The sequence below is a fragment of the Camelus dromedarius genome, chromosome 7 (genome assembly GCF_036321535.1).
Source record: "Camelus dromedarius isolate mCamDro1 chromosome 7, mCamDro1.pat, whole genome shotgun sequence".
Classification (NCBI taxonomy): domain Eukaryota; kingdom Metazoa; phylum Chordata; class Mammalia; order Artiodactyla; family Camelidae; genus Camelus; species Camelus dromedarius.
This window is the reverse complement of record NC_087442.1, coordinates 68,162,048-68,174,961: the sequence shown is the minus strand read 5'-3', so window position 1 is coordinate 68,174,961 and position 12,914 is coordinate 68,162,048. Positions and strand designations below refer to the sequence as shown.

The 12,914-nt window shown below is 34.7% G+C and overlaps 1 protein-coding gene across 3 annotated transcripts in view; it reads right to left on the bottom strand.

The window, feature by feature from the left end:
- SEMA3D (semaphorin 3D) overlaps positions 1-12,914 on the bottom strand; it is a 177,030-nt gene that overhangs the window by 137,757 nt on the left and 26,359 nt on the right. The window lies entirely within an intron of this gene.

The window sequence follows — 12,914 nt, the reverse complement described above, 5'->3', positions numbered from 1 at the left end:
TATTCAATTGTTGACTTAAAGCTTAATGAGTTATTTCTTTACCAATATAACAGATTTTTGAGCCAAAAATGCCTAGTAAAATGTTGAAAAGTGCTTAGTTTCATCTACAGCTTTAATATCAGCTAGAGTTAGTACCATAAGAATTTTATTTTAAAAGTCAAAATTTATTTTGAGACATGAAATCACAGCCTTATTTAAAACTACATAATAAAAACTTTCTAAAGATGTCAGAATTTATTTATAAAAGACATAGACTACATCAGGGACATAAAGAATCTAACTGTCTCATGGTGGTCCTATTTTTATTTAATCATTCTCCGTGGTAATACAGCACTTTCCCAATTTGCATTCGTCATGGATCTTAGAGAACAGGATGCAGACATCTTTCAGAAAGAAGAATAAAGCCTTTTGATATTTGTTTGGTTTCAGAGATCCCAGAAAGAGATTCTTCATAAGAAAGGAAAGAGGGGCTGCCATTTCTTAGTGTCTGAAAACCCTGTCAATATTTTCTTTAATTTTATGGCTCTTTTTGCTTTCTCACTAGAAAGATTCCCAGACAAGCAATATGATGTGAATGTAATAACCTTTTCTCTCTTTGGCTGAGAGATGGTTTCTCAAAATAAATATAATTCATCTTATACATTTTTTTCCTAAGTATTTCCCTCTTGAGCCATGAAGTGAAAAGACTTTCTCTGGGAATGCCAAAGGCTAAGACATCGCCACTTTAATTGGGAAAAGTAACATCAAGAGGAAGTCTACTTGAGACAATCTGCTAAAATCTTTCTTCTCTTTTCAATAACCCTGTCTATCATACCTTTACCCATAAGACAAAAAGTATCTTCAATAAGAGCATCTTAAAAATTACTCATTCACAAGAATGATAATGGATGCCAACTACATATCTGTCATGACGCTACATGCAGTTAGGCATGAAAATGAGATGACATGGTGCACTTGAATACAGTCAGCTATATGAGTAAAGTGATTACCAGGGTACCTGACACATAAGTTCTAAAGTAAATTAACTTTATTATCACAGTAATTTCAAGATGGTTAGAAATAAAAATAACATAAAATATGTTACTATATGTAATATTATATTTAATATAATCCAATTCTAAAATATATACTAGTTCTGTCCATAAAAATACAATGCAAGATATGCATTTTAAACATTTTTTTGTAGCCACATAAGAAAAGCAAAAAGTAACAGGTGAAACAGATGATTATATTCTATCTAATCCAGCATATTAAAATATCATCACTTTAACATGTAATCAATAGATAAAGTATTAATCAGACACTTTATTTTTTTCATTTTAGGTCTTTGAAATCAGCTGTGCATTTTACACTTTCAGCATTTACCTATCTGAATGCTAAATTTTCATTAGAAACACCTGGTGTGTATTCAGATTTCACAAAATTTACAACTGAAAAGGGAGATTGACTGTACCATAGATGTTTCAAACAAACTTAAAAGTTTTCCTGTAACTGAATCGAGTACCACTGTCAAAATTTTAATTTTAAATTAATTAAAATAAAATAAGAGGTGAATTTAAAGCTAGCTTTAAAACTTCTGTAAAATGTGGAGATCTGCACCCTTCATCCTCGTCCCCCGAGGTAGAAAATATATTTTGCTCTGAGACAGAAGGGAAGGGATTCCCAGTATAGAGATATTTTTGGCCTTAGACTTGACAGGACAGAAAAATGAACCCAATTTACACAACCACCAGAATTTCTGTAAGGATCTTTAGTAAGGTTTTTATAATTCTGCAATATGTATACAGATGTACACATGTTAGCAACATTACATTTCACATATACTATTTTTAAATCCTTCAGGTCTGCAGTTAAGATGACATACCATTGTACTGATAGAAAGAAATTAGTCATACTTCCAAAAGCAAAAATATAGCACACTGGCAAATTTCATAGGTAAAACAAATGGAAGAGTGGCAAGAACCAGTCTTCTCTCATTTTACAAATACATCTGAATATCTATTTTTATGAAGAAATACACAGCAAAATCTGCAGATTATTTTGGTAACGTGTTAGCAGACTTGTGAAGCCAGCTCAAAAAGTATGTTGCAAATCTGTATGGGTGCTCAGAGGAGTAGCAGACCAAACACGGACACTTCAAGGAAAGAGCCTAAGGAATAGAAAGCCCAAAAGAAGGCACTTTGGTATAGCAGTTAGGATGAAGAGAGTGAACCAGGTAAACATTTACATTCCTCCAGGGAGGGGTTTCATTGTGCTGCACACCACAATGTTAATGTTATTCACTCACAGTTGTAAGCACAGGGACAGAGTTTCTCTCCATCATTCTAATCATCCCTATTTCTAACTATCTGTAAATATGCCTCTATCTATAGAAGTGCTACTAATTACTTAGACAGAAAGCAATTCAATATCAATCATGAAAAATAAAATGTCATGAACAATTTAGAGGCAAAATCTGCAAACAAACACCATATATAGGTGTGTGTACGTATACACACACGCACATATAGACGCACACTCAATATTTCTAACATTTAGGTGATAGGATTTTATGAAGTTAAAAAAAAATCAGATTATTTGTTCTTCTAGTACCCTATTATTTTCTCCTAATGTTTCACTTACCTAGATATTGCACATCACAGTATAGGCTACTTTACTGCTTTGTCTCGTAGTCAGACGGGAAATAACCAGTCAGTCCTGAACATACAACATAGGAGAAATGCCCTTCCCATTACCGCCAAATGCCTTCATTCATATGACCAACTCCCTGCTACTTCACCCTCTAGATTTTCAGGAGTCTTTCAACTGAGAGAATTCACAAGGTCCCAGACAAACCAGCCCGCCCAGCACTACTAGTTCTGGGTTTCTTCCTTCAAACACCTATTGTCTAGGAGATGAGAAGTGATTTCAACCAGTGAATAAAAATTAAACAAATTATCCCTGCTACTAAAGCCAGTTAATTTGTTACCACAGCCAGAGATTATGATGATGTTAATTTACTTAAAGGTGTGGAAACTTTACCAACAAAGTAGGTGGTTGGAAATTGGGATTAAAATTGAACAGATGGGAAAAAAATAAATGATTCAAAATTTGAATTCAAAATCATAAGAATGTCACTTATGGGAATTAGGGATCTCCATGAATGATCAATATTAGCCCTGCTTGAGATATGTAAGAAGACTTCTATGCTTTTATATTTTCTGTTTTTCTTTTCAGTTAAAAATGGATTTATATTCTTGATGGTTCACTTCAGTATAACTTGCTTTAGGTTTTGGTTCTGAGCCTTCAGTTGGGGACACTCACGGTTCTCACAGTTTATTGTTCAAGAAACAGATAACATCATCTAGTTTAAAAATTCTCATACTTGATTTTGTCCAATAATCCAGATAAAACCCACCGAGTTCCTTAGCTGAGAGTAAATACACATTTCCATAAGATATTTGTTTTTAAAAGGAAACAATGTTTATATAGTTAACTGGGTGACTGAAATGCAAAAATTAGAAAAACTGGAAAATTAGTTCAAATCCCCTGACTTAAGAGCACCTCAGGGTTTGTCTGCAGTTAGGATACACACACAAGAGGACAGAAAACCTCCTCTCCTACAGTACATCTAACACAGACTGCTGGGGAAAAGGTAGCTCTTCTGAGTGAAATGTGTAGCTGGAAATTCTGACAAACATTCAGCCCAATTCTTAAAATGCCATGTCAAAATGATAAGGTCCTAACAGACACTGATAATATTATTTTCTTAAAACATACAAGTAATATTTGCCTCAAACAACCGCTGTGTATGCTAACATCAAACTTCCAAAGCCACAGAAAGATATTGTAAATGCTGAGAAACAACTGTGATAAGGAGACTTAGAAAACGCTCAGAGTCAAGAATAAGAGATGAGCTTTTATAGTTGCTTTATGGTGCCTCCCATGTAATTTCACTCTGGCAGAGGCTTTCTGACGTCTCAGTTTTAAGATTCAGGGACTAAGATTCACTTTAGCATCTTACAGTTTACTTGATTCCAAAACCGTATGCCAAGGCACTCTGGAGTGCTAAGCGAACTCACAGCGGGTGCTGCGGGGTACCTTAAAATGTCAAGGTAAACACAATAGCATTCAACGTCTGTCAGGCACAGATGTTAGATAGTTACAAATTACTGCTCAAGGTGTTTCACAGTTTCAACATTAGAGAGGGCAACATTCCTTTCAAGGGTGTCATAGCTGTGCAGAACCGGGTTTTCTGCAGGTCATGAGATAAAAAGTAAGTACCTCCTGAAAATCCACGTGGAACAGGTCATGAAGTTGACAGTGTTCAATCTGTTCCCAAGGTTTGAGAAACTGTGCAGGGCCCAACATGCCTATGCACACACCTCCCACCCCCATTAATAAGTAACTGAGGCTATTTAAGAATAAAATAAAAATATTAATTTTATTTTTCCTTTCGATTTAGGTTGTCAGGTCATAAACACTTACTAAGTTGTCTGGCCATAACTAATAAACTGTTTGGCTGAAACTATTTAATAAACAGAATTCTTGGTTGGTTGTTTATTGCCCTAATGGTGCCATGGACAATTTACTGAGCTGCTAAGGTACTGTGAACTGAGAAGCTCTGGAAATTTCCATTCTAAGTGCTTTTCTGGGAAATTAAAAAATGTATCACTGCAAGTAGGACCATCCATCAAATCATATCTGCAGGAGAATTTGCAAATGCAATATATTAACTTACTGCTTGAATCTTCAAGCTTCATTTTCATATCTCCTACACTTTTCTGTATTTTCCAGCTTTTGCTAGGTTTATAGCCAGAAGATTACAGTCATTGAAGGTTTTCTATGTTGCTGTTTTTTGAGTTTACATCGAAGTTCACCAGGTAGGTAGAATCCTAGTATAACAATGTCCTTATTGTGGTACCAAAATCAAGTCCCACTAGAGAGACTCCAAAGCTAACTTCATTCACACTGACTTCCCTCTGTGGTGATGGTGTTACTTTGTGTTTCCTGTGAATTTCTTTCACTGTATATGTGGGATCAACAAAATAATATTTCAAAATAATGTTTCCAAAGTTTTAAAAATAAATTTAACCCAGTTATAATATTGAAAACGCTTAATATCACTTGAACTTTCTTCAAATGCTAAGCAATATAAATGTTTAAATAGCACTGTTACTTGCAACAAAGAAATACACATGTGCACACACACACATACATAAACACACACACACCCCTCTATGGAATAAGAGAAGCTATCTCATATTACTGAGACTAAAAGACAAGCGACATAAGGAAATAACCACCGAAAACCTATATAAAAGTTGAAGAGAGAAAATAAATTGTTATTCATGAAGTTTGCTCATTTTCTCCTTCCTTCCCTTGGGCCTGAATAATCTGTCTTCTTTCCTTCCTTCATTCTTCACTTTGGAAATCTTCAGTAAAACCAGGTAAACTTATCTACGTTTACTCATACAAACAATTTCTGGAAATCTTACAATCCCAAACTAAAACAAAACTAAACAAAGCAAACATATAAGCAAACAAAAACTGTGTGATGTTCTTAACAAACAGTAACAGATTGCTTTCAAAATCAATTCCAGAAAGTATATAGTTCTTCATCAGATGATTTAATAACCTGACAAGAATATATTTCAGTACTGGTTAAAACTGAGTTCATAATCAATTTGTGTGTATGTGTGATAATCATTCAGGCATACAGTTTTTAATTTAATTATTATATTTTATTTTATTTGAATACCATTCTTTATATATTCTCAAAGCATTTCATATAATACCTTTTTGCATTAATATTTCATATTCAGTTCATTATATTGAACTGAAGGTTCTAGGCCATCCTGAGGTTTTATGTTAGATTTTTTCTAAAAAATGTTAAATAAACTGTCATTCATATTATAAATTCACAAATTTTAGATCCTCTCTAAAAAGAATCAGAAGTTTTCTAAGTTCACTTGGATTAAAATAATGAAAAAGCCCACAAAACTAATTTGCAAAGAAAACTTCTTACAAATGTGTTATACATCCAGAATTGTTTTCTTTACTTTCTAATTATTTCAGATGTTCATTATGGTATGTTTGCTATGGCCTGATAATGAATACAGGAAAATATGATCAGTCTACAATATCCTGCTTCCCTCTGATTTATTAATCATTTATCAATGCTTTGATTCCTTCCTTGTTGTGTTTTATGTTTTATTTTACACCCACACTTACTTGTAGAAAAGTATTTGTTTATACAAAGAGAGTGCTTTTTGATCTTAGGTTTTGATTATTTCAAACATCTGTTGGACAAATTTTACTGAAATGTGCAGTAAGTAATGACTGAATTGACCTCTTAGCAAAAGCTGCATATGGAAAGATCATTGTTAACCATAAACAAGTGAAGGATATACCAACATTCACCACTAAATTTGATCTCAGGTGAACAAATTAAACGATTTGGTAGCCAAAAGACATCTGTACTCTTGCCTAAAAAGGAACAGCAGTAAAGTATGAAGACAGCATAAACCTATGTTGGTTTGTGGAAAAGACAAGTTGGCAAGGATGAAAATGATCTCAGACTGAAGAAGTATGTAAAAAGTTAGTAATATCTAACAGTAAGAGAAAACAGAGCTATTGATTATGCTTGGAAAACAGTGGAACAATAGAGCTCCAACAGAGCATATGATAGCTAGCAATAATTTTATGATAAAAGAGCGTTGCTAAGATTAGGTACTAGTGATATGCCTTCAAATACATATTTATAATCTCATTATCCAAATAATTTCTATAAAAAGTATACTTTAGGAAACAAATACAAATATTGATCCAGATAAGAAACTGACCACCTGCTTGTCACCCATACGGTAAATGTTGTTATTCTGTCAACCTAATGAGATAGCAGAAAGCCCAAGCATAGTTGTCAATCTTTTGCTCTTGGCGCCCACACAAATCAAAGTCAAGTAGCCTCAGAAATTGGGACATTTGCACTTGTTCCTACTGGGCAATTATCAGAAAGCTGTGACCCTGATTCTGTGAGAGATGAATAACTCTTTATAGGTAATTTCTAATCTTGATGACATTAAAAAGTACGTGACTAGTAGGACTCAAGGCATTATAATGACTTTATACTGTACTTGTTTCAGTGAAAAATATCAGTGGAAATATCAGAATTGTATGGCAGAGACACAAACATCATTTGTCATCAAAGGTCTTTTTGAACTGGTCATCTCTATAAAGACTATTGCATGCGGTATGGACACAGATCATCCAAAGATGGTTAGCCCTGGTGTGGACTGTCTCTCCATCAACTCAACCCAAAGAGGCCTTATCTAGCTCCTCCTACCGAGCACCTGCCTTAGCTTACTCCTGACGGCCTGGCCTCCACGCTGCTTCATCCCTGGTGCCTGATGAACTAAGACATGTTCAGATGTTACAGACATCAGAGAACTTCTAAGTTCCAAACTTTCCCTGTGCCCCATTTTCGTAGGACTGTCTAGGATATACATTAATTAAAACTCAAATATTGATAACTCATAGTGGCTGATAATAGTTATCTTCTACCAGACTGCTTAAATGTTTTATTTCAAAACAAGATGGAACAAAACCTGGAAGGACTAGTAGATGAGAGGGGGATGGACAGAGAGGTACACTTTGGTACCCCATCCAGCCTCATGTGGGGGGTCTGCCTTTCCTCTGTGCCAAGGTTGACCAGGCATGTACTCATTAACACTTCAGAAACAGACATCTATGAAATGCACTTGCTGAGTTTATTTGTGCTTTTTATTGCAAATGAAGTAATGGTTGGGATGGCAATGATTTAAAATACAGTAGTAGAGATTGTTTCCTTGTTAATAGGGCAGTAGAAGTGCAGAATAAAGTGTGCTTTGTAAATTACCAGAGAGACTCGTAAAACTGAATAAGCCCATTGATGAAAATACAGCGCAAGGTGATAACTTTAGGTGAGCCCTGAATAATAGACAATCATAAAAAATAATTAGGTTTAAACACATAATCTAGAGAAAAGAGCAAAATCTTTTTTTTTTCATAAAATGCATATGTCTGAAAGGAATTTAGCTAAAGTTCAAATTAACTTATGAAATATACTTCATTTTTTAAAATACAGCCTAGCTTGTCTTTCTACTTATAAGGAACTATGTCATGTTATTATTGGCAGCTCCCTTCATGTTTTAGCACATTGATTGCTTTCAAAAATGATGTAATAGTTTCTTAGGTTGCAAATGTTTTTCCAAATTTTATTATAAAAAATGTTAAATATTTATAAAACATAAAGTGTACAGCAAACATCCATATATCCATACCCGGATTCAATGATAAACATTTTTCTATATTTGCTTTATGACTTATCTATCCATTCTGCCAATCCATCTGATTTTTTTAAAAAACATTTTCAATGTGAGATGAAGCTATCAGTACCCTTCACCCCTAAATATTTCAGCATGATACAAATACTTTTATTTTCTCTTGTAATTTAAAAATACATTGCTAAGAGATGATAATTAACAAAATGCATTTCTTACTGTGCACTAAGTCACTAGGAGGCTAGTTAATTTGTCCATTAGAGCTTGGTGCTTATGAGGTGATGGCATTAATTTTAATCTCCCTGATGGGTCAGCGACTTATTTTCTTTGCCATGGGTACATATTAAAGTCCTAAAAACATTTAGTCATACTGAAATTTAACATATTTTACACTAGGGAGTAATATGAAAGTGTACATGAATCTTCAGTTATGGGCAAATCAGTGAGCAGCCCCTACTGATAGTGTTAATGAAAGACATTCTGTAAATTATTCATTTATATACTCAGTGACTGTGAAACACATTTGAAAAACTACAATCAAATAATAATAGTTTTTTTTTACCTTCTAGGTGTACCATATTTACAGATATGAATGCTTTATATTATTTTAGATATTTATTTCTAATGCAGGTTAGCTCTTCAATAGAATGCAAATTATGTTGCTGTTGTTGTTGTTGTGGGGGAGGTAATTAGGTTTACTTATTTATTTATTTATTTTTTAGAGGAGGTACTGGGGATTGAACTCAGGACTTCTTACATGCTAAACTTGCACTCTAACAGTTGAGCTATATCCTCCTCCCTTAGAATGCAAATTATTAAAGAGTCTGATATAACCAGAGTAGTCTTTGCACCAATCCTATAACAAGCAATCAGTCTTTGATTTCTCATTAAAAAACTGAGGCACCCTAATTAACAACAATTTAATGCTACGCTGTTGAAATAATGAATGAACAATATGACTCATCACATTTATACAATTTTCTTCATTTTACCTCATGTGCTTTAAAGTCCAAACTTATCAGGATTTATTCAATTATATTGATTTTTCTTCTGAAGATTGGTAATTTTTAATCACCTATTTCTGACATATATTTATATATCACATATATTAGCTTAGAAGTGCTATATGTAGACAAAATAAGGTGTTACTATATTTATATTTCATATTATGCTGTAAAATAAGTAATTCTTCATATAATAAAGCAGTCTCCAACTTTTAAGTATTTTATAAGAATGCTGGAGCTTGATTCTAATAACCTGAAGGAATAAGGAGATTGTCAAGAACAATAAAATTCCAAAATTCTCTGTTGAGAAAAACAAGTCTCTCTTTAAGACTTATGATCCTGCCAGCATTCTAATTCAATATTGAATACTTTTAAGCTGCTTACCAACTTAGGAGCAAACCCCATCCATTCCCTTATGTGTTGTTTCTATTTCCCTCCAAAGCTATCACCTATTTATAACCCAGATTCATTTAGTATAAATGATACACTCAACAGACCACTAGCAAAAGTTAAGAAATTGACATGTCTTTATAAAAGGACCAATCTGTCTACCAAGAACATCATTAGCATAATAGATAGTAAGAAGAAAATAGTTATGCCATGCGAATATCTTACAAACTACAAACCCTTCATAGAAATTCCCACAAGAAACCTATCACAAAATGTAATAGTTCTAACACATTTTGTTTGGAATAATGATGCCATTAACACTTGGCACCACAGTTCCCAAATGGAAGTGAGTTTGCATAATAGTTTACTTTACTCTTTATAAAGATAAAAACAGTAAGTCACTGTGCAGGGAAGCTGACATGCTTCAGGAATAAATGCCACTTAGAAATATAGAAAGTCTCATGATCCCTGACACAAGCCTACTATTTAAGTCAGGTTTTTAAAAAAAAGATCTGGGCTTTGACTCTATTTCTTCATTTTATAAAAGAGTCATTCTTACTTGCTTAGATGAATAAAGTCCATACTAAAAACGTGGCAGTAAATAAATAAGTTATGTTAATATCAAACAAGGTAACAATTGTGATGTTAATGCTGAAATACTGGTGTAGTTTACTAAATGAAAATAACTTCAATAAAAGATTGTGGCTATTTTCAAAATATTAACAGAAAGATTTTTAATTCATTTTCCCAAGTGAGACTAAGTTCTGAAAGATGCTTCTACAAAGAAGTTAATAATCTGGTAAACAGGTCCGCACTGTACAATTTATGTATCTTTTCTCCACTATTTGATGCTTGCCTAAACCTTATATATTTTATCTAAAGTGCTCAAATATTCTGATGTCTGGGTCCTTCACACTGTGCCTAAAGATGATCAGCCATTTCCTTTTTAATTTTTCTTTCCCAAAAGTTGTAAGTAGAGGAAAAGCATTAATGCATAGCTTTACATGCATCATCACTATTTGGAGAAAACAAAAGAGAATAAAATAACAAAACCTCTGCTGGCCAGAGGTGTAGTCCCCTTCCCCAACAATATTCTGTTTTCAAATTTTCACTTTAGTCAGCTAAAGCACACTGATTTGCAACATCACTCAGAAGTTTTTCTATTCTACTGAAAGCAAAAGCTCAGAATTCCTTGGTCTCTCACAAATTCCTTACTTTAACTTCTTCACCCATTCCCACCAACTGCGCCTCTTGTGTCTACCGGCTTGGTAAATCACATCAATCTCTCACTGCAGCCGCTAGCTTTTCCCTGACTGATCCTAGTCTCTTGGTCCATTGACCCCCTTTGGTTACTCCTCCTTTTCCTAGTCACACTAGACCCTAAAATTAACTTACTCTGACAATGACGACTCTTGCACCTGAAAATTCTGTAACCAATTGTAAGCATATGAAGCAACTGAGAGAGGACTGTAACAATTACGGTTTCCACACTACCATCTCCAAATACCCCCTTTCAGCAAGCCACAGAGGCATATTCAGGAGTCTGGATTAGCCATGAAGACACTCTAGGTGGTATGAGACTCCATCTAACCACTTTTGACTAGCCACTAATTTTAAAGTTGGCTCCCAAATCTATAGTATGAGATTCAAATTTTCCTCCAAGCTCTAACCTTCATCTGTCTTTACTACTTAGTTCCTGGACTATTATAATATTTTCAAAGCTCCTTTTCCAGCCTCCCTCACTTCAATTCTCCATTCATATGCAAACCACATTCATACTCTTGAAGGTGTTTTGATAAAAGTCACCTGGCAGGCAATGGGAGTCTTTTGTTGTTTTACATGTAACTTGGTGAGTTTTCGAGGTCCTCCTCAATCTGACCCCAAACTTTTATTTGGGATCTATCTCTCACTATTCCTATATTTGCAAATAAAATGCCATCTTATTCTCACTTAATCATCATATTTTTGAACCCCACTCTTATGTATGAGAACACAACTGACAATGGAAGCGATTTGATGCGGCTGCAGTTCCTCACTTTCAGAGCAGGGTCTAGCATGACAGGTGCTGCTTTCTCTTCCTCACACTGTCCTGCAGATGGTAGGATTTCCGTAACCATTATGTGATTGGAGGAAGGAAGCAGGAAAGACAGGAAAGAATGGAGTGAGAGAAGAAAGGACTAACAAGTATTAAGAAATACAAACCATTATTTACATCATAACTATTTCAGAGATACCATACCTATTATATCTTTCCCCCAAATATATAATGTATGGACAAAAACTGAACTAGATGTTATTTTATTAAGTTGCAAATGGTAGTATTAAAAATAATGTACAGCTCAATTCTCTGAGAAACCATGAAATAATTAAATTTCCAAGCCTAACAGAATGCCAAACTACATAGTGATTTGATTGAAAAAATGAAAAGGCAAGATATTAGATAAACGTAAGAGAATAAAAGCATCTTTTTCCTTGGAGGTGTGAAAGACACCAGTATGGTTGAGAGATGGATGTGCGTGCAAGTCAGAGTGGCAGAGATTGCCATCCGCACCAAGTATAAAGTTACGGAACTGGGAGGGCGTTGAGTTAGATCAAGAAAAACAGAGAAACAGGAAACAAACAGATCAATTAGATCATGAGTCAGGCAGGATGAGTAAACTACAAACAAAGAACAACAGGGACAGAACTATAGTGAGAGACAGAGAGCAAGAATGTGAGAGAGAGGGAGAGAAACTCTGGGTCTTTCTCTCTGGAAGAAGAATGAGCCAGAAGGGATTTGCTGGAGAAGGGGGGAGATGGAGTCGTGCTTGACTCTGCCTGTAGAGACAGGCATCATCTCTCTAATGAGCACCTCAGGGAACAAGAAGGCATCACAGAGGCCTGTAGGCAGTGGGACCCTCCTTGACAGGACTGATGGGACTGCACCTGGTGTTCGGATCCAGGCACCTCATTATCCAAAAGGTGCAGAGAAATTGGAAGGAGTTCAGAGACAAGATGGAAGAATGAATAAGATGCAGAGAAAAATGATTAATAATAAAAGATGAAAGCATTAAATGAGTACATCTTGGCAGAGCAACAAGTTGAGGGGTGAATTAGCTATCTACAAACAGGCAAAGGACATAAATAATATGGAGAAAAGATATTATTCTTCAACCTGGCACCAAGGGGAGAGGTTTCAGAGAATGATTGCAATAAGGCAGAAAAGAAGGCAATCCTAAAA